Source organism: Micropterus dolomieu, linkage group LG18, assembly GCF_021292245.1.
Source record: "Micropterus dolomieu isolate WLL.071019.BEF.003 ecotype Adirondacks linkage group LG18, ASM2129224v1, whole genome shotgun sequence".
Classification (NCBI taxonomy): domain Eukaryota; kingdom Metazoa; phylum Chordata; class Actinopteri; order Centrarchiformes; family Centrarchidae; genus Micropterus; species Micropterus dolomieu.
This window is the reverse complement of record NC_060167.1, coordinates 15,652,979-15,676,518: the sequence shown is the minus strand read 5'-3', so window position 1 is coordinate 15,676,518 and position 23,540 is coordinate 15,652,979. Positions and strand designations below refer to the sequence as shown.

At 40.7% G+C, this 23,540-nt stretch overlaps 1 protein-coding gene and 1 long non-coding RNA gene across 4 annotated transcripts in view; both read right to left on the bottom strand.

Moving 5' to 3' along the window:
• mars1 (methionyl-tRNA synthetase 1) overlaps nucleotides 1-23,540 on the bottom strand; it is a 41,729-nt gene that overhangs the window by 3,913 nt on the left and 14,276 nt on the right. The window lies entirely within an intron of this gene.
• Nucleotides 5,123-12,360, bottom strand: LOC123957031. 2 transcript variants are annotated; one of them, XR_006821700.1, is made up of 4 exons: nucleotides 12,305-12,360; nucleotides 8,415-8,532; nucleotides 8,169-8,312; nucleotides 5,123-5,381 (listed from the first exon to the last, which is right to left on the bottom strand). It is a non-coding gene; the product is annotated as an uncharacterized LOC123957031 (long non-coding RNA). The 2 variants fall into 2 exon arrangements; XR_006821701.1 differs by lacking the exon at nucleotides 5,123-5,381 and adding an exon at nucleotides 7,229-7,367.

The window sequence follows — 23,540 nt, the reverse complement described above, 5'->3', positions numbered from 1 at the left end:
TTTAGTGATGAAATTCCATACGAAAACTGTAAAATATAAAACTTTCTGTTGCTGGCCTCTGTCTGGTGCACGCAATGATGATGCAGTGAATAGTGAATATTCTCTCTGACCAATGAGCAGTCTGTTGTGTTTTCACATTACATTTTAGTATCCCTCAGCTCGCTTGGAACCTCGACGGAGGTGAGGTGATACGAAACAAAGTACCTTGAAGCAGGTACAGGTACAACATTTCTACAATGGAAAACCAAACAAAGACGAGTCGAGCCAAAGGGCCTCCGCTCAGACTAGCTTGGCAAGCTTTATGACGCGTTTTCATTGTGATGTCAAAAGTAAGTGAAGTGAGGAAGTGAAGGGCTGGACTACAAACGGGCTTTTTCACTTTGCAAACCTGTTACATGCACAAAAAAGATATAACTCAATAAAGGAGAGGGGAAAAGCCAAAAGGCATAATACGACCTCTTTAACATATTATCGCTTTTTAAGTTGATATAGTGAACTTGAATCGAATATTGGGCTCGTTTGTAGTCCAGCCTTTACTTCCCTTTCTTGTGAGACGGCCTCAAAAACACTGGTGGAAAAACACTGAGCTGCAGCACACCTCCCTCTCCCTTCCAAACTCTAGCTACCCTCCAAGCAGTCAATGGACAAGAAGTTGTTACTGTGATGTAGAGACAGACCTCAGTTAAAACTTTATGGATGAAAGATACTTTTGTTACAGATTAATAACTCACCACTCTGAAACTCTTGCTCCAATCCAAATTGCTAACCTGGGTCAGCAACATGTAGCCTACAGCTGAATCGAAGCTGTTTACCATCTTTTGGCTGACCCGCCTTTCTCTGCTTCTGATTGGCTAGTAGTCCTTAACTAGGAAATGCGCATGTGTAACTCCCAACAAAGATCATTTAGAGACAAGATGTATCACTCCATAGCTAAAAATGAAGCTTCCAACACAGGGTGAAAAGAGGAGCTGCAGCAATGTGCAGTATGACAAAAAATATGGTGTTTTTTGAAAATTAAACCATGTAAACCTGTTCTGGTACAACCCCTAAATAAGATTTTGAACCTGAAAATGAGCATAATACCACCTTTTTTAATGTGTGTAATGTTGTTCCTGCTGCCAAGCGGCCTAAAAAATAATGCAGGTTTAAGCAACTTTCTTCTACTTTTAAACCTAATTGGCAATAAACCCGGTTCTGAAGTATAGTCCCAGTGTTAGCATTCAAGCTAGGGATAATAGCTCTGTTAGCAGCCCACATTGCTGGAGCCTTCTGGATTGGGCTAAAGGAATAGTTCAATGTTTTGGTAAATATGCTCATTAACATTCTTTAGTCAGAAGAGAAGATGCCAATCTCATATCTTTGATTTGAATAAAGTGAGTAAGGAGGTGGTTAAAAATGTGTCTATCTACCAACACCCCTAAAGGTTTTAGGCACTAACATCTTAAGACGTGTGGGTAGGAAAGATTAAAGTGCTCTAAAGATGAGGTCAGTATTCATATTATACACATATTCTGCCTCTGCTGCAAGCTGACCGCATCATTGTAATGAGGCCCCGCTTGTACTGGTTTCCAGTCTAACCTCTGACCTTAAGGAGATTCTCAACTTTCCTTTTGAATCCACATTCTACACACTCTCCAACCTCATTACAGATGCTGAACATGGTCCCGTCTGGCTGACATAAACGCACAATTGCTCAGGCACACACACAGACAGACACACCATTGTGAAGACACATTTTACACCACTGAAGAAATACTGACAAAAATATTGGAGTCATTACTGTAGCCTCACTTCATATTTGCAGAGCATTAATCAGCTGTTGGCAGAATTATATAATGTAACTTAATTTTAATACTTTTAGAAGCCATCTAAGGGAGAGTTGTCCAAGGTTATCATGGTTAGTGTATGTGCAGCAGTTGAAGGAAGTTATAATTTTTGTTGTGCCTCCATAATATGATTTTCTTATCTAGAGTCAGGTCCTTTTTTACATAACAGACTCAAATCTCATCTGCAGCAAGGCAGTCACTATGGCAACCTTCAAGACCTGCAGAGGTGCTCAGTGTAATTGATAATCCAAAATGTGTCTCCGAGTAGCAACTTTTACAAAACAGGTCTTTATTTTTTTAAGGTAGAGGGTGAGGGTCCATCTCATGGTGTGTTGATTCAGATCTGGTGGGACAGTACAATCTTTTTCATTTTTTTGTTTGGCAGGAAATTATGTCCGCATTTGACTTTTTGTCAACATGCTGGACTACTTCTGCCAAGCTTTCTGCAGTCTGACCCTTCCCCTGCTGGGTAGCTCAGACAGTGAAGGAAATATAATAATAAAATTAGATGAATGAATCTGAACCTAGCAATCAATCTGATATTCTAAGGGTGAGACACATATCACTGATGCAGAAGACAGGGCTTAATGCAAGAAAAGTTTCTGTGCCTGAAATGTGTTCAGGAGTTACGACAAAGATGGAGGGTTAGGGGGCAAGAATGTTACTTTGTGTTGAAAAGTAGTAGAAATGTTCAATGTGGAAATATATGATTTGGGGGGGTTCTCCCACAGAACATGTTGAGCAATAAACACTTCATTTCCTGCATTCTGGTGAAATTTTCTGCCACCATCTATAATCAGTGTGTAACGTGGCACACACATTATATCTGTGTGAGTCCAGCGTAAGTAGCCTAGTAACTCATCAATAATCATTCACGCAGAACAGTGTCTCTGAACCAGTTCAACATTTCTTAAGTTTGCTGTAACGCGCCAGCCTTTTTTAATAACTTTGACGTAAAAAAAAAGGTAATCTGATAGTGTTGTCGTCAAGACCGTCCAAACCAAGACCAAGTCAAGACCAAGACCGGAGTTTATTGAGACCGAGACAAGACCAAGACTTTTAAGGGCTGAGAGCAGTCGAGACCAAGACCAGTTCCCTGCATTGCTGGGCACGCAATAAAATGTGGAAGGAGATCATAGGTACTTCACAAATTGATCTGAAAGATCCACTTTCCCATTACAACACCCACATGCAAACACTAAGAGCTGAAATCAACGTAAGCATCGCAGGGAGGGGTGACATCATTAATTAGGGTTATTGGTTGCATTTGAAGCAATGTTTTACTTCCAGTCAAAGTTAGGATGCTAACAAATCAGACAATGCAAAAGCAATTTATTGATATTCCCAAAGTTATGGTCTTGACTGGTCTTGAAATAAAATCCCGAGTCCTCAAAGTCCGAGACAGAGACAAGACCTAGTGCAAATGCGGTCGAGTCCAAGACGAGACCAAACCATCAAAAAGTGGTTTTAAGACCAAGACCGGTCTCGAGTACTACAACACTATACTCTGACGAGCCACTTTATGCACATGGCTGCATGAAAGGCACCCAAGATTCTCCCTGCTCTCTCTCCGCCGACAGAGATTAGCAGGCAGGAGAGAGCAGGAACAGGTGAGCGTCAAAAAGAGAACATGATATGGAGGGCAGAGAAGAGCAACCGGCAGCTTGTGAAAAGAGTAAAATGTAGATGTACTGGTACCTGCCCACTTCAAGCACTGCATATAATCAAAATTGACACCACTTATTTGTGAAGCCATATTCCACTGCTGGATTATATTTTGATAAAAATGGCCTTTTTACGTTGCCAAAGGTCCAGATGATCCAATCCAGCAAAATATTTAGTCGGAAACACATTATTATATCAATAAATACACACGGACTGCTGTTGCAGAACTTTAAGCCCTGAGAAGATTATTCACTTGCTTATATTAAAATTACAAATTTAGAATTTGAAGCAGACAATGCAGAATTGATAAGTAGCAGATGTTAATTAGTACATGAATATGTATGACAATAGTTTTTATGGCATGAACCATACAAGCAGTTTAGGTGTGACTGCTCTTAAGAATAGTAAAGCTGATTATAAGATATGTGGAGAAAATGTAATTGTAACTTCTTTCATATTTTGTGTGACTGCGCCATGTCAAGTTGCCAGTATGAGAAGCCAATATTACATGTAAATATCTGCAGGTATGTGAATGGGCTGTGTGAAAAACAGTCATGTTTACACCTCTAAAGCCAGAAAACAAGATTACTCTCTATCTTACTTTGCAGTGAGCCAACAGAACCCCAAAAGCAAGTGCAATTACTATTTATGTATCACCAGTACATAAATCAACAACATCATGACACGTCCTGAACATCAAGAGAATTAACTCACCCACTAAAACAACTTAATTCACAATTAATACCAATGCAAATACTGCACATAACTAGGTAGATGGCAGCAGTGCAATAGCAGGCTCTAGAATTCAGTTGACACCATGGCATAGTGTACAAGCACATCTGCAGGACAACAATTAAACATTCAGCAGTGTTTGGAGCTTGTCCCTTACTGCGCTGACTAAAGAGACCAACAACATCACACGCAAGTCTGTAACACAAGCAGCTTTTTCTGACCTCGATGAAGTGAAGCAGTGCTCAGAGGAGTATCAGCAGGGAATAAAGCCCCAGAGTTACCCAGCGGGGTGCAACAGTGGGGACAGTATTCCCTCCATAAAACTGTCTTGGAGCACTTACAGCAGTAGTAGGTAAGGAGTACAGCACATGGCATGGTAAAGTGTTCAGAGGATTCAAAGCTTAAATGCAATGACATATTGCAACGTATGTTGTCATGAGTGTCTGCTTCTTTCAGTGTTGATAAATATAATTTTTAAGCATAGCACACTCACTTATTAACAATAAAATTGGAGTAAATATCACATTTAAATACAACACTACAGTAGTGAAGAGTCAAACATGTAAAACATGTATAGTATGTACAATGGCATCAAAGTCTGGCGCGATTATAATGTAATTTCATACCATACTACCCAGAAATAAGCCAGTGGCTGCCTAGAAGGCAGGAAACATTTATAGTATACTTTGAAAAATGGTCAGCAGTAATGTGGTATATGCAATTTGTAGTTAATGGGCTAAAACATGCAAAAATCACTCATACAGACCATTTCAATATAATTTTACTATAATTTTTATCGCTATCTATAGTTAGCATAGTGATTCAGCCAATGTTTTCAAGTGAATTACTATGTTGTGGAACCTACACGCACACTGGTAGTTTAGAGAAAGGGTGTTTCATAGTGCATTTTAGAGCCAAACAAAGGCCTGACAGCTCAAAAATTCTTTCCATCTTCCGAATGAGCACAATTTTTATACAGTCAGTGTGAAAAAAGGCACAGCGGTCACAGAATTTACCCAGCTCCTCGCCTCTCCACAACCTCTTCCCGTCAGTCATCAGAGCTGTCAGCGCCACATCCAGATACATAATGAATGCAAGGTCTGTTCTGTCACCCCTCCGTCCATCTCTCCATCTGCCATCTCTTAATCAGGAAGGAACCTGTTGGGGCGTAATGTGGACATAAGTCTTTTTCTAAATGCTGCACGCAGGTTGACAGGGGAGGTCGCCTTTCCCTTCAATCAAAGGAAGTCAACACACATGAGGTACACACTCAAATGTTCGCATGTGGACGGACACATTCGCCACCATCCCAGTGGGATTTGGCCAAGGTGATACGGAGGGTTACTCTTATGCATTAAGCTCATGTATATCTTGCATTAATGTAATATATATATACTGGACTGTATGTTGTAGTGTGATGTGGTGTTCACACAGACATTTTGAAGAAGACGTTCCTATTTTTCAACTGACACATTTGTTAAATAAGACCCCACATTGTATATTTTGTGTGCTAAAATTAGAAAAAAAAGAATAGTTGAAGAAACACTTTCAGCCAATCAAATGTCAACACTAAGGACATTTATTAAACTTCCTGCTTGGCCAACTTAAGCGCCTAATTAATTCATATCCAACTCTATTAGGGGTTTTGTCCCCACCTAATGGCCTTCTTCTCCCTCTTTTTCACCACATGTCTGTTATTCTTCACCCTGTGTCTACTTATGTCCCTGAGGATGTGATTATAAGTGTCCATGGTCCAGGTGGGAAATCACTCGTGCTGCTACTGGCATGTCTATAGTGACAGATTTGGCCCAGGACTCACTAGCTGATAAATTACTTTGCAGTGCTGCCCAGGTCTGAGGAAAAGGTGAGATGAACATGGAGGAATAGAGGGAGATAGATGAGAATCGAGAGCAAAGAGGGAAGGAACATGAGGCTGATGTGTGGAAAGAGGCATACAGTCAGGAGGGAGGGAGTACTACAGGAATGTGGAAATGGAAAAGCAAAAGGAGATGGTAGAATAGAGGGAAGGCAGGGGCTGACAAGAGAACGAGAAGGGGAAATTGATAAATAAATGTGGAGCCATGGATGGGGAAATGGGAAGAAGCATAAAGAATTTAAAAGGAAAGAGAAGAAGGGGAAATGAGATGATAAATGAAGACAAAGAAGAACAAATTATTACTGAATAGAGAGCTCTCATAGCCTTCCAAGGGTGTGCAATCCTCTAAATTTATTATTTTAATATTCATTCATTCATTTTTTACTCTGTCTGGATCAACTGGATCCAGATCTTCATCACAATAAACATGGTAATAGTGAAATACATTTAAAAAATCCTGTAAGGGAGTATTAGGGTTTTGCACAAGGATGAATAGTATAAAATTTCAAGTGAGTCAGACTTCTGAGTTATGACCATCCAAAATCATCACGTTGTTGCAGTATTGTCAAGGGATGAAATTGCAAATGCAAATATAAACTTGGTTGCATTTATATAAAGCTAACATGTTACATAAAACTAACTTGTTTATTGTTTGCTAACTGATTAAGGGAGAGTAGTATGTTTGTTTCAAGAGGTTTCTATATACATTCTCCTCCTCCGTGGTCACTACTGGAATCAGTGATACATCAAAATGTATTTTAAAATAAGATACCAAATACCTTCATTTTAAGTGTATCAAAATAAACAACAAAATACAGCAGCCACCCCATGTATTAAAAAAACTACTTTATTTCGCTATACAGTTAAATCAATCGCAAACCTTCTACAATATCTATCGACCTATTCTATCTATCCCTTCACCGGTCTGGTACACTGACTCACTCCAACAATTTGTGTTTAACTAACAGTTTGCAACCACTTGGTAACGGACTTGCCCGATACAGGGGACATAATCGATTTTCACTGTTCTAGCTGTTTCCGTCCAAAAACAGCGGCCCTTTGTGTCAACAGAGACCGTCACCATCTGGGTGAGGTTGTAAGTTTCGTTTCTGTTGTCAGATTGAAGTAGAGAAGAAGAGTTTGCTTTGCCGGAGGCGGTCTTTATCGGCCTCTGATGGCGATCCGTAGGAGCTACACAGACATCCAGGATATCAATCAATTCGTCTCTTCAATACGAAGGGTAGGATGTTCCGTTCTCAAGCTGTCGCCTGTAAAGCATGGGAGTGCTTTTGGTCATATATATTGACTTTTTTTTTTTATCAATATTTCAATGTTTTGGAAGCTTTATGTTATTTGGAACGTGGTTGTATGGAGAGAAATAGTGTTTTGAAGAAAAAGTGAACATATAAACAGTAAATAAGGCTAAAACATGGACATTTGCCTGGTATATTTTTTGAAAGATTGTGTAATAACTGTTGTATTCCGGGTGTATTTGAAGATATTCAGGTGCATTATAATCTAACTTATGATGGTTTATTGCATGAAAATATCATATTTTTTCTGTATTTCATCTCCATGTAGTCTGTAATGGTAAAATAAATATGTTAAGATACAATGGATTAATAATCCTTAGCTTCTGACCTTTCAGAAGAGACCAGAAATATGCATCTAGGCCTAATGGTTGAGGAGAGATTACTGATTTATTTATGGTATGTTATTTTAGGCGTTTTTCCTGGAGCTTAACAGTAATCCTTGACTCTTCTCTTATGATGTAAAGCGAAAAAATCAAATTAAGGTTACACTGTAATGTCTGTGGAGGTTCTCAGTCATCCAGGTAATGCTAATATCTTGTAGTAGCATTCAGAGTTACTGGGCTTGCTGTGAAAAATACTTAAAGATGTTGCAATGTCTGACCATTTTAATGTCATAAGTGTACCACCCAAAGAGATATCCCCACCAGTCAGTAGAACTGAAAAAGCTTCTTGGATGGGCAGCAAAAGTCTTCACAGCAGGTCCAGCTGTTCTGAATACAAATATTTTTTCTCCAAGACTCTTTTTGTAATACTAACCAGGAGATGGATGGCAGGCATAGTCATGATCCTCTTCTGTGCTGTCCCCTGGGACAGGCATCTCCTGGGAGTCACGCAGGCCACCAGCACCAAGAAGCTTTCTTGCTCGCTGGTAAACTGACTCACAAGCTTGTGAGCCTCTTCCTAGAGGTGTGTAATATGTTGATATACTTGATGGTCATGATACATTTTTGGTTATCTATCTATTATATATATTTTTAATCAGGTTTAAGACTGTCCTCCTACCTGTATCCCAATCATTTGAGGGGAATATAGACTGCACTGCTCCTCGATTCATTCGGATTCGTCTCTCTCACCTCATTTCTCTTGATTGCTTTCACCCAACAGGCACGTACTTCTGCATCTACAGGAAAATCGCAGAAACTCAAATAGGGACATTTTTGTTTGTTATTGGAACAATAAAGAACATTGCAATAACATGTTTGTTGGATGGGCTGCTGTTGAGAGAGATGCACACAGAGAAAGTAAAGAGCAAAATGATGAATCACATCAGCATATGGAAATGGTTTTGCATTTAGCGTTAATTTAAAGAGGTGGTATTATTTCCCCTCTCCTTTATTGAGTAATATCTCTTTTTTTTGCATGTTACAGGTTTTCAAAGTGAAAAAGCCCAAAGTCTAGCCCAAAGGGAGTTCCCATCTCCCACAGAAAGTATTGCTCTCAACTGCTTAAAAACAGCTCGTTTGTAGTCCAGCCGTTTCCCTTCCTTCACTGTGACGTCACAATGAAAATGCAACATAAAGCTTGCCAAGCGGCTAGCGGGGGTCAGGCACGCCCTCAAACCAAGCTAGTCTGAGCGGAGGCCCTTTGATTTTAGTTAAGCCCCTTTTCCACTGCACAGTACCAGCTCGACTTGGCTGGACTCGCCTTTGTTTGGTTTTCCATTGTAGAAATGTTGTACCTGTACCTGCTTCCAGGTACTTTTTTCGTATCACCTCACCTCCGTTGAGGTTCCAAGCCAGCTGAGGGCTCCTAAAATGTAACGTGAAAACACGACAGGAGTGTGTGAGGCCGGCCAGCTGCCCGCTTACAGAGCCCTCTGCTCCTGCCGTCACACAGACCGCTGCAGCAACAACAGCAGAGGAAAACACAGCTGGAAGGTTTTCATACCTCCAATCTTCTTTACATTCTGAGTTATTCTATTCTGTTCAAGTGCGGAGTTGTTGTAAATGTTGGCTAACACAGCTAAAGTTATAACTATAATGCTAATGTTACACCTGATGTGAAAACTACTGAGCAAACGTTCAAATTGTTTGGCCAGTTTTTATGTAAAATTGAGTTGAAATATGGTGATTTTGTAGTGGTTTATGGTAAGATGTGGAACAATGATGTTGTGTGATTGTGAACTTGAGAGTAACTTATACCATCTGCTAGGTTACGGTCGCAGTCTGAAGCGGCTTTGATTTGGATCACACTACCTTGTTTCTTACGACCCGCCCTTCTGATTGGCTAGTAGTCCTTACCTGGGAACTGCGCATGTGCAACTCCCAATAAAGATTTTGTACAAGTAAGATGCATCACTCTGTAGCTCAAGAGCGTACAACACATAGGGTGAAAACAGGAGCTGCAGCAATGTGCATGCTGTGTGCACTTAAGCTGAATATGGGTGCACGACATGACAGCCACCCCTCCCACACAATACCAACAAAATTTAATAAGCCTACATATCTCACACACACACACCACATTAGAGTCATGTTTATATTAATGATGGTTTTACCAAGTAAACACAACATACCCACCAGTTGCAGCAGTATCCACAATAATGTCAGTTGGCACAGTGGATGTAAAATAAAATTAGAACTGGTTACTTTTTAAATATTATAATAACACCATCCCCCAAACCCTTTGTGCTAGTATCACCCTTATTAGAGCCCCATTTGCATGCTTATGCATGCAGTGAAATCCAATGTTTCACAGACCTGCCTGCTTTCAGTTGCAAACTGATTGGAACAGTCAATAAGGTATCCAAGTGGCCCAGGGGTCTAAGACAGACCGTGAAATCCGGGGTCCAGTCTTTTTGACCTTTGTTACTTATCAGCCTCATCTCTGTCTTTCCACATTTCCTGTTGCTCCACTTTACTAACTAATTAATAAAAGGCACACAGTTTAAAAATGAAATTGTTGTTCTAAAACAGACAAGTGATTATGGTAAAGTGAAATAATTTGAGAGAAAAAAAAATCCTTCCAAATCAATGTCAAGAAATACAGAGGTTGCATTTTGTAAGAACATGTTTTCAGCAGTGGCGTAAGGAGAAGACATGCATATTCATATTTCAAATGGTGACCTGTTCCTAGGTTAAGGGCACTTGTCAAACTCAAGGCCGAATCTGGACCGTCACGTCATTTTATGTGGCACACGAAAGCTTTAAAGATTCATGATGTCACAATTCGGAGGTGAGAGCCCAAATGCAAGACACCAAGGCAGAGCAGATGCCGTTCAGGGTATTTAATCCAAATGCGAACAGGTACAGGCTTACACTTAGTTGACTGGAAAGTCCAAAATAGCAGAAAACAGGCAGGATGCTTCACTTACAAACACAACAAGAGTGTGAACACTACACATGACAATGACCGGACAGAGACTGAACAGAAACAGCAAACATTTAACACCAGGGACTAACGATCTGGGAGGGGTAACACAGGTGTAAGACATGAGGGACTAATCAAGCACACAGACCGGTAGAGTGAGCGGATAATAACCAGACAAACAACAACATATACTACATAACAGATACAGAAGAGACTGAAATAACAAAACTAAGAACTAAACCAGGCAGGCAGGCACACAGCGTGACACATGATTGTCCTAAAATAAAAGTCTATACATCCATAAACTACATCTCCCGCAGTGCATCTCTATTTTGTGACCCGAGACAGCATCCCGCAATTAGATTGCGATGTTTCCACACCCACTACGGTAGTTTTCCAACAAGTGGCGATGAGAAATGTATACAAACAATCCCTAAATGTCCAAGACGAGAAAAATTTATGCAGAAGGAAGGCAATTTCATGAATGGTGGGAAAGTGAATACATATTTGTGCTTCAAGGAGAAAAACTGGTATGCTAGGCCTATGTCTTTTGTGTTATGAGGCAGTATCAGTGATGAAGGATCAACGTTAGTTAAGGCTCGTGCAGACTACACGACTTTCAGCGTCAGCCGATGGCTGTGCTGTTCACGCTACACAACTTGCCGTCTTGTGATGGGAGTCTTGAATTTGTTGTGGCGTTCACACTACGTGACAGATCGGTGACAGGGGGTCACAGACTACATGAGCTGACAGCGGCTCTGTCACCCGACGCTGGTCTCCAAAGTCAAGAAAACACATGTAAAATATCAAACGGGAAATGACGCAAACCTACAGACAAAACAGCTGTTGTTTGTTATTATAAAGACAGCAATTATAAAGACAAAGCATATGGGTGAAAGAATGAATTAGCACACGCAGGTTGCAGGGATTGTCTGAGCTACAGAGAGCTGGAGGTGAGTAAAATGTGTTTTGCAGTGAAAAAGTAGCCTGCTCTGCCAGCTGCCTGCTCTCATTGGCTGGATGTGGATGTCGAGTTGGCTGACTTCTCCAGAAATTTGGCATGCTAGATATCTGGCAGATATCAGTGATGTGTCAGAAATGTGTCAGGGAGCCGTTTTGATGCATTGTTGAGTAGTTCACACGTAACAACTGGCGACCGCAGCCTAATAGTCGCCGAGCTCACAGAGTGGCAAATCAGGCTAAAAATCGTGTAGTGTGAACTAGGCTTAGGCTACAGTAGCCTTCATTTTTCCAGGTAATCACACTATCTCATTAGTTGGATGTATGCCCTCTGCAAAGCTGTGTGCAGCTGTGCTATTTGTTTTATCAAATGCCACATCTGTCCCTCATGTTATTAGCAGCTCACAATTATTTGTTTTACCATGGTTCTGCACCTCTGGACTGTGAAAAAGTGAAAAGTTACTGTAAAAGATTATGTTTCATGATATTTGTCTTTGTTATTTACTTGAAATGTTTGCTCTTTGATTGAAGGAGTAATGAGGGTTTTTAAATCTGATAATTAAGCTAACAAGCGCTACCTGTTAAATGTTAACACATAAATAAAATACAGGAATTTCACTCACCAAGTAGAACACGGATTTCCTGGAGGTTCTCTCTCCAATGAACTGCACAGCCTGCCATTATTCATCCGGTATCTGCATGTAGAAATGTCCAAAAGGCTCCGAAAGGCTGAGCCTTAGAGCTCCGTGTAGCTGAGTGAGGCTAAAGACGGCGGACCGAGTGCTAGCAGTGGCAGCAGCTAATGGCGCCCCTAATAATGCAGAACTTTAAGACTTAATATAATTTAAACAGGTGAGTTATAAAAAAATTCACCCCCCTCACAGTTGTCACGAAGGGCAATGGTAATGACTGAAGGGAGGAAGCGAGGTGCACCGTAACACAGCTCAACAGTTTTAGGTTCCCCTGCTGGAGCCCTCTAGTAACTACAACACTCTTGTTCACACTTACTGCTGCTGTTGTTAGAATGACATTTTGCACATGAAAAATAAGAAATAAAAGTAAAATACTGTACTGTAACTGCTGCAACTTACAATAACAACTTTAACCATTACATATGATATACCATTAAAATATCAGAATTAGGGCTGCAGCTAACGATGATTTTAGTATTGGAAGCTTCAATAGATTATTTCAACGATTCATTGATGCGTCGTTTAAGAAGTACTTTTGCTTGGCGCAACGGCAAAGTCGTTGTGGCGTTCACACTACGTGACAGATCGGTGACAGGGGGTCACACACACTACACTAAACGAACTGACAGCGGCTGTGTCACACGCTGGTCTCCAAACCACGTTTTGTCAAGAAAACACACAGGAAATGTGAAACGGGAAATGAGCGATCCTGCACACGATACAGCTGTTGTTTGTTATTATAAAGATGGCAATTATAAAGACAAAGAATATGGGTGAAAGGATGGATTAGCACACGCAGGTACCAGGGATTGTCTGAGCTACAGAAAGAGCTGGAGGTGAGTTAAAAGGTGCAGCTCCCCAACACGCAATGACTGTGAGGTTACAATTTATGGCCCAAAAACGAGAACAACAAACTCACGTGTGTACATTTTCATCTGAGGTCTGCGGCTTACTTTGGCTAGCCTTCAACTCAACAATCAATCAGGATTTCAGTAAAATGCTAAAGTTGCTGTTACTGTTACCTTGTCTGTGGACCGGCTGCTTTTTGTTCAGGTGCTGTTGCGGAGGCGACATAAGTTTGGTTTTATGTTTGACGGACGGTAACATTACACAGTTGTTGTTTTCTTTAGCTTGAAATAATCCCATACTTTGGACACTTTCTTCTTTGTCCCTTCTATTTTCTCTCTCTGCCTCCACTTTGCAAACAGCTCCATTATAATCACGTGGTGTTCACAGCATAAGCGCGATGTGCGATAGTAATAAATGTCCCTGCGAAACACTGTGCTGTAAAGTAACATGGATTAAACGAAGCATTGATGCAAAGAATTTGTGTCGATGCATTTTATTAATTGATGAATCGTTTCAGTCCTAATGAGAATGGCAAAATTACTAAATATGAACCCATTAACTGTTACTCTATTTTGCTTACTGAAATGCTTGCTATGACTTACTGGTAAAACACATTATTTCCATCTGTCACGGGGGCACGTTTCACCACCGCTTTGGTTCATCAAAAAGGCCCCTTCACAGAATTTGTTTCTGGCCTTTAACAACAAAGCTGTGCGTTCTACTCTGTTATCATCTATTATTCTCAGTTGAGTGCACACCTCCCCTGACAAATGACTTCATTCTTTCACTGTCAAATAACAGAGCAACGCTCTCTGTAATTTCACACTCCCCAATATCTGTTGTGTTTATTAAAGGCAAAGGAGCTCCCTCAGCTCAAATATGAATAATTGAATCACATTGATACATCACAGATTTGTGCTTCCTAAGCTCGTCACTTTGAAAGCTGCTATTGTATCCATGCAAACTGGGAAAATCAACTCCCTCGCCAACAAAGCTGATCAGATGGCTTCAATGGACAGAAAATATGAGGCAATTGCTTCTGATGTTCATGAACAAGCCATAAAGCTAATGCAATACAAAAATCATCATACTATCATAATCTCTCACTAAGTGGCCAGGAACAAAAAATAAAGCATTTGGAGTCACAACATTCAAAGAAATGAATGACCTTGACTGAGTGGAAAATAGGTCCCAAAAAATTCTCTGATCGCACAATCTAGCAGAGAGGATTGAAGATAACAAGATGAAAGTTTACTTGGCACCAGTGTTGATGAAAAATCCAAATCGGGGAACTCAACATGAATTGGCCCATCAGAGTGGACAGAAGGTAGTTTTCTGTAGGTAGCTGATCAGCCAATCAAATGGCTCCAACTCAATGCATTTAGGCATGTAGATGTGGTCAAGACAACTTGCTGAAGTTCAAACATCAGAATAGGGAAGAAAGGGGATTTAAGTGACTTTGAATGTGGCATGATTATGCCAGACGGGCGGTTCTGAGTATTTCAGAAACTGCTGATCTACTGGGATTTTCGTGCAAAACCCTCTCTAGGGTTTACAGAGAATGGTCCGAAAAAGAGAAAATATCCAGTAGATTGAAATGATTCATCAATTAAATTGAGTTATTCGATTACTAAAAAAGGCTTCATTTAATCCATATAACTAAATAGCACACTGTTACGCACAGACATTTATTCCTCTTGCACATCGCGCTTACCTGCGTGAACACGACATGATTTTGATGGCGCTGTTTGCAAAGTGCAGGAAGTGAGAGAAAATAGCGAGGGACGTGTCCGAAGTATGGGATTATTTCTACCTAAAAGAAAACAACAATTCTGTTAATTTACAGTCTGTCTACTGTATGCGAGTCATGAGTTAACTGGCTGTCGGGGAGTTGCACCTTAGTATAACTTGTATAGCACTCGGGTGATGTTTGTGTTGGTAAAGCAGTTGTCTGGTTGTTGGTCTGTTGATGTTGCTGGTCTGATGTTTGCTGTATGACACACTGAATTTCCAAAAGGACGTATAAATATCTATCTATGGAGCAATTATTGGGTCAGAACTAAAACTAAAAGTCTAAAACTAAAAGTCGAAATTGAAAACTAAAAGTCAAAATCCGAAACTAAAAGTTGAAATCAAAAACTAAAAGTCAAAGTCGAAAATGAATTTGGTATAGGATAGGGCATTTTGTATTTAGGATTGGGGATTTGGTATTTAGGATAGGGCATTTTGTATTTAGGATTGGGCATTTAGTCATTTAGCCATTTAGGATTGGGCATTTGGGGATTTAGGATTGGGGTTTAGGGGATTTGGGGATTGGGGATTTGGGGATTGAGAATTGAGTCGTGTATGCAAATGAGGAGGTGTGACCCAAAGGCTGCAGGGAGGGTTTGGAACGGCTAAGGCGCAGAGGCACTTTATGGACTGCAGGGGGAGCTCTGACTGCCAGCACACTGCCATGAATGCAAGCAGAGGGAGTGAGCAGGGCTGGAGGGAGGACTATCATTTATAATACCATAACTAAAAGTGTACAGCATTTCTGTCCATGTGGCCTCACACACAAAGTCAACAGCGAAAGGAATGCTATCCATCTGACGAGAAAGCAGCGGACAGTGCAGCAGGTAAGATATGATAACATTAGCAAGTTAACTATATTAGGCTAACTGTTGCTGACATGCACGAGTTACGTTACTGTCGGAACATGCAGGTTTTAAATGCGGCTATTAATCCTGCTGTGGGCTGTGTGTATAAGCTGTAAAGATAAGGTGTAGAAGCTGTGTTTCTGGGTAATAGCACCATGCTGGGCAGGTGACGTGTGTGTTTACAGTGTTTGTGTGCTTTGAAAAACATAACAGCGCAGCTATAAAGTCTCAGCCGGCAGACCTAGTATGGTATTATTACTACACACATATGGATGTAAGGATAGAAGGTTTGTTTGCAGCATTGTTGCTCTTTTGATCACTGACTACTTCAAAGCTGTTTCAGTGCTGCGGTTGGTCCTGAAGCCAGATTGATACACATCATATAGATTGTGGAGGGACAGGTAATTATGTAGTTGTTTGTAGACACCCTTTTCAAATATTTTACTAGGAAAAGGGATATTGGAGATTGGTCTGTAGTTGCTTATCACAGATAGGTCTAAGGGGTTCTTTGAAAAAAAAATGTGGGTCAAGGAAGCAGGTGGAGGAGTTTAGATGCTTTATCACCTCTTGATGAGGTATATGTAGTATATGATGCATTGTGCCCACAGTGTTGTGATGGTGTAGGGGCATTAGATGAACAAAAGATGACTAGGATTGGAGATCTGAATGCATCTGAAGGAAGTTTGTGAATAATGTCAGACGAGATGACGTGGGCAGTGACGAATGGGGACACATGGCTGACTGTCCAGCAGAAGGCAAACGTGAGGCAGAGGAGCAGGCGGTGATCCTGAGGTACAAGAAACAAAAATCTTAGTCACAAAGAAAACACTAGGAAGCAAAGGAGAGATGATGAGGCAGGAGCTCTGAGTTGATTGAGCCTGTGATGTGAAACCGTGTTTTCAGTTCTTAAACAGCTAATTAAAACTAGTTCAATCAACCCTGAGTGTGTTCACTGAGTTAGTAAGTGGGGAATGAAAAGAAAACTACAATTCACCATGGCAATGAGTAAATAAAGAGCGAAGTCTCCATTTTAATCCAGTGGCCACGGACCATTTCATTTATCTTAAAAAATTGTAGTGGCGGAAGTATTAATGATTCAACACTATTACATTTGATTCAGTGAAGCACATTCATTGTTTAATAAAGTGCTGATATCCTTCTGTATGTTGCATTGGATTTATTTAGCTGATGGGTACAACATACAGGTGGCAATAAATGCTCCGTACTTGTATAGCGCCTTTCTAGTCTTTTCGACCACTCAAAGCGCTTTTACAGTACATCTGCATTCACCAGTCATACACATTCATACACTGAGCCTAAGTGCTCAAACGGAAACTAACATTCACACACATTCATACACTGGCGGAACAGCTGCCAGGGGCAAATCGGGGTTCAGTATCTTGCCCAAGGACACTTAGACACGCAACCAGGGGGAGCCAGGGATTGAACCGCCGACCTTCCGATTAACGGCCAACCCGCTGTACCTCCTGAGCCACAGCCGCCCCTACAAAATAACTGAAGATGACATTATGAATCAAACAGATTTGTCTAGGTTCAAATTAAATCTATTTTACATGCATTTTGAAGACTATCTGTAGATGTTTAAAGACTTTGGAACTCCATTTAGTCCATACCCAACCCTCTGCCTGGCTGTCTCTCTGTTCTCCCGTCTACTCTCTCCCTGCCTGCCTGTGTCTCGTTAGTCTCATGTCTGTCACCTGTGTTGCTCCTTCCCTGCTCGTTAGTCCTTGTATATATACCTGGTGTTTCCATCTGGTCTTTGTCGGGTCATTGCAGTTTTTTGTGGTGTGAAGACGCTCTGTCTGTTTTGGATATCTGCCTGTAATTCTGTCGGCCTGTATTTTGGATTTTGTGTTTTCCCTTTCCATTGCGGATTCTTCTTCGGACTCGGCCACTGCTTGTAAGTGCGCTTGCCTTTTGTTTGTTTAATCAAACTTTTGAACTGTACCTGCTCCGCACGACTTGTCCTGCATTTGGGTCCACCTACCTGCCTCACCACGACAAACTGTGACACAATGCCGCTTGTGTACAGGACACTGGAGCACAATACATAATTAAACAATACCAAAAAGCAAAAGTATCACAAAACAATACATGAAGAAACAAAAAAACAAACACCACTGATACACTCTAAACAACATGTAAGGGGGTGCCTGTGTTATGAACCTGAGAACCCATTAACCTCACATAATACAGAGCTAGTGCAACCCAGTGCAGGTGTGTAGATGTAGCTGAACATGGGGCAAAAACAAACACTAATCACTGATGACAATCGCATTAATCACCATTCACTCCCTGGTCAAACGACATCGGCAATGATGCAGGTAGTGTTCTGTTTCTGATTAGCGGATGTCTATCAGGCCTCAACGTTGCATCCGTAAGTGTGTAGTAATAATACCATACTAGGTCTGCCGGCTGAAACTTTATAGCTGTACTGTTTTGTTTTTCAAAGCACACACTGTAAACACACACGTCACCTGCCCAGCATGGTGCTATTACCCAGAAACACAGCTTCTACACCTTATCTTTACAGTTTATACACATAGCCCACAGCAGGGTTAATAGCCGCATTTAAAACCTGCATGTTCCAACAATACGTAACTCATGCATGTCAGCAACAGTTAGCCTAATATAGTTAACTTGCTAATGTTATCATATCTTACCTGCTGCACTGTCCGCTGCTTTCTTGTCAGATGGATAGCATTCCTTTCACTGTTGACTTTGTGTGTGATGCAACATGGACAGAAATGCTGTACACTTTTAGTTATGGTATTATAAATGATAGTCCTCCCTCCAGCCCTGCTCTCCCTCTGCTTGCTTTCATGGCAGTGTGCTGGCAGTCAGAGCTCTCCCTGCAGTCCATAAAGTGCCTCTGTGCCTCAGCCGTTCCAAACCCTCTCGGCTCCTTTGGGTCATGCCTCCTCATTTGCATACACGACTCAATCCTCAATCCCCAAATCCCCCAAACCTAAATCCCCAAATTCCCAATCTTAAATACAAAATGCCCAATCCTAAATACCAAATTCATTTTCGACTTCGACTTTTAGTTTTTGATTTCGACTTTCAGTTTTAGTCCTGACCCAATAATCCCTCCATATCTATCATCTACAACGTACACAGCTGATCCCAATACCTTGGTGAGGGGCGCCGCCGCCAAGCAAAAGTACTTCTTAAATGATGCATTGATGAACTGATTGATAGATGGAATCTATAGAAGCTTCGAGTACTAAAATCGTCGTTAGCTGCAGCTCTAACATCCAGCAAGAGGCAGTTGTGTGGACGAAAATGCCTTATTGATGTCAGAGTTCAAGAGGAGAATGGGCAGACTGATTCGAGATAACAGAATGGCAACAGTAACTCAAACAACCACTCGTTACAACCAAGGTATGCAGAATACCATCTCTAAAGGCCCAACACGTCGAACCTTGAAGCAGATGGGCTGCAGCTGCAGGAGACCATTAAGCTCAGCTGTCCGCTAAGAACAGGAAACACAATTTATAATTCACACAGGCTCACCAAAATTGGACAATAGAAGATTGGAAAAACGTTGTCTGGTCTGATGAGTCTCGATTTCAGCTGCAACATTCAGATGGTAGGGTCAGAATTTGGTGTAAACAACACCATGGATCTATCCTGCCTTGTATCAACTGTTCAGGTTGGTGGTGTAATGGTGTGGGGGATATTTTCTTGGCACACTTGGGGCCCCTTAGTACTAACTGAGCATCGTTTAAACACGACAGCCTATCTGAGTACTGTTGCTGACCATGTCCATCCCTTTATGACCACACTGTACCCATTTTCTGATTGTTACTTCCAGCAGGATAATGCACCATGTCACACAGCTCAAATCATCTCCAATTGGTTTCTTGAACATGACAGTGAGTTCACTGTACTCCAATGGAGATTCGCATGTGCAGCCGACAAATCTGCAGCAACTGCGTGATAATATCATCATCATATCATAAAGTCTCTGAGGAATGTTTCCAACACCTTGTTGAAAGGTTGCCATGAAGAATTATGGCAGTTCTGAAGGCAAAAGAGGGTCCGACCCAGTACTAGCAAGGTGTACCTAATAATAAAATGACCTGTAAGTGTATGTTAAGCTGTGGTAAGTAAGCCAGTTATCCATTTCTTTCCTTTTTTCTTTTTTTTGTGAGTGCATGGAAACATGGACTCCACACAGTGTATGTATTAATTAATAAAATCTTCTTACGGATATCACATTTTATATTATATGTATAATGTATTATTACACATAAGTTACAGCCCCTGAGACCAGCAAAGGAGCTGTGTACCTGCGTATCGGTAAAACAACAATTCATCTAAATTGAACGTTATTAAGACAAAAATACCAGACCAATGCTAATCAAGCTGGCTGCACCTGCCTTGCATACTAACTGTTTGTTTTAGAAATAAATTGTTCCACGTTTGCTTTGTACCGTTACATCATTTCTTGCAGACTAAAATCAACACGTTGACATACCGGTTATACAGGATGGTAATATGGATCACGTTAGCTGGTAGAGTATAATGTGGCAAGCCATAACTTAACTACTACTATAGTATTTTACAGTGGACGATGTTAGCAACTGGTTAGCCGGCAAGCTAATTTTATCTAACTTTAGCCAACTAAAACTCAAAATCACAATATGTTTCACATTCTTTACAGTAATGTTAGTTTACCTTTCCATTAGGATGAAAGCCAACTCTGGATCATTTTCCTTACTGTAATGTCTAAAAGAAAGTAGGTCTCTCCGTTACTCAAACACTTTTCCGATGTTGACTGTTTTTGCCCAACATTGATCTAATTCTCTTTGGCCTGAAGGGCTTCAGCACATGAAACTTTTTTGTTATTTTCTATCCTTACGTAGGGTTTAGGGCTGCAACTAACGATGATTTTAGTACTCAAAGCTTCTACAGATTTCATCGTTTAAGAAGTACTTTTGCTTGGCGGTGGTCTTTATTTCACTCATCTCACATATAGATAAACTGTTTTGTAAAATTTGAATGTTGGCTTTGTTCTCATTTTTATTGCAAAGGAGACATTAACTTACCTCAATTCCCGGTTTTGATATGCTGCTTCAAGTTCGTAGTATTTTCCAAAAATCTTATAACCATATTGCTTGTCGTCCGTAATTAGGCACTCTGTTTTTTTGTGCGCCTCACTGTATTTGAAATGGGACTAAATATCTAAGCACCTCTCTCTCCGTAGCATGTGGTGTTCATCACCAGAGTTCACATCCTCCACAGTACAGTAACGTTTTCCCCTCGCACCAGTAGTCGCCCCAGTCGGCCAGCATTCAAAGCACAGGAAGAAAAAAATACCGCTGAATGAACACACTGTTCAAGTGAAAATTTAGTGGGAGAAAATATGGCCTGTAATATTGTTTCCCCATTATACTGACAAAAGATCAAACATTTTTATTTTATGAATTACATTTTAGTCATTTTTCCATCAACAACATTGCATGTTAAGATAGTCACAGTCAGTGTTTAAGTGCATTGTCACTGTCTCATTTTAGTCACGGAAAAAGGTTGTTGACGAATATATTTCATTTAGTTTAGTCTGACGAAAGTAACACTAGCGCGAAGCTAGACAGTAATAAATGTCTGTGTGTGCTAAGAATTTGCGTCAATGCTTTTGTGGTGGATCAGCCAGTGTGGATCATTTTAGATCAAATAAATTTGGTGATCCCAAATTCTCTTTTTCTCTCCCTGAGAGAAAGAGGAGGGGGTGAAAGGTTTGATCCGCTCCCAAGTGCTGCTTGGGTAGTTTCAGCCATAAAACCTACCACCTCCGGTGAAGTTGAGATAAACGGACTCCATGCATGACTGTTAAACTGACAATATTAACATTACATAGGGACTAACCTCAACCTGAACCAGGCTGTGAGGACCTCCGCAGCCATAAACTAAACAACCTCTAAACACTCCCAAGACCAAAAGGGCAGGGTAACCAAGGTAACGAAGTTCCTCTTTCAGATTACCTCAGACATCTAAGACTCCTTCAGTCTTGACTCTCTACCCCACCAAAGAGCCATTAATTTGGACTCTTAACATGCCCTCTCTCTTTCACAGCTAGGCGTGAGGAACTCCAGACGCCAGAGGACAGCCCACATTCCTTTGTGGGAACAAATGAATACTGTCTCCTTATAAATTACCTTGTTTAATTAAATAATCTTTAAGTTACTTAGCAGGTCTCTCCACTCCATTTGAGTAGTTATATTACCATGTTGTTGTTGTAGAAAAGAATCCATAAAGAAAGTTAATTTGCAGTGTTTAATCTTCCTCAATACTCAGTGATATTCCTTTGATTTAGGTTATACTAATGCCATGCTTCAACACCGTTTTATATAGTTTCTTGTTAAAGAACATGATACAGAAATATTATCCTGTGCTACTTAATTAATTTTCCAGCTCGAATTTAATGTTAAATAACCATTTCTTCCCTAGTGAGAGGGTCAGTTGTTCTCTCGTGGAACCAGTGTTTGACATCTAAGGTTCCATTGTGGAGAGGTATTTGATTAAAATACGCGCATTTAGTCTTTAGGACCATATTAAAAGTTAATACATCGAAGCCTCCTCCTGAGACCAGAAGCCAGTGCTCCTGTCTCCTAGCAACCTAAGGGTCCGGCGCCATGATTTCTAAAGCTCTCTTTGTCTTCCAGCAAACGTTCATTGAATTTATTTTTCTTGTTTGTAAAGTCATCTTATTTTCTTTTTGTTGAAGTTATCAGACCGTTAAGTCACACAATTTTAATTCAAGAACGACCAAGTTCTTTTTAAGCTTTATTTCATTGAGTTAACTCACGACAACGAAGTCGGGAGGCCAGCCATGTGGAAGGTTAGCAGGCTATCCCTGCAAGTTTTCAATAAGCCGACAAAAGGGGACCTCCCGGAGCAATTCCCTGGCAGAGATATCGACCGGCCGACTGTCTCAACCGAGAACGCAAATTTTATTTAATGACTCCCTCCAATGCAAAAACATGTCTTATGGGAATTTTGCTTCTTTTGAATATGTGGCTCTTCAGCTGAATTCCTCTTCTCGAGCTATTTCTAAATATCTACAGGCCCCCTAAATACTGTGCAAACTTTTTTGATGAACTGCTGTCTATAATCTGTAATGACTTTGACTGTGTGGTTATTGTTGGTGATTTTAGCATCCATGTTGACAACCCCCAGGACAGAAGGACTAAAGAACTGTGTTGTGTTCTTGATAATTATGGACTGACCCAACATGTGACAGTCCACACACAATAAGGGGCACACTTTGGACTTGGTCATGTCCAAGTGTCTGAACATTTCCAAGGTTGTGGTGACTGATGTTGCTCTCTCTGATCATTCCTGTGTTTTCTTTGAGAGTGCTATCTGCGTGCACAAAAATGTACAAACAGAGGTAATCACAAAACGGCATATCACTGAAAACACCAGTGAAAAATGTATTGAGGCCCTCTCATGGGTCTCAGTCAATGAGCTTGTAGATAATTTCAATTCTAAAATTACAAATGTTATTGATGCCATTGCACCAGCCAAGGTGAAGGTGGTCTCTGGTAAGAGAATATCTCCATGGAGAAATGCCACGCTGGTTAGAACTCAAAAAAGAGAGTGTTGAAAAGCTGAACGCAGGTGGCGGAAAACAAATCTCCAGGTTCATTATG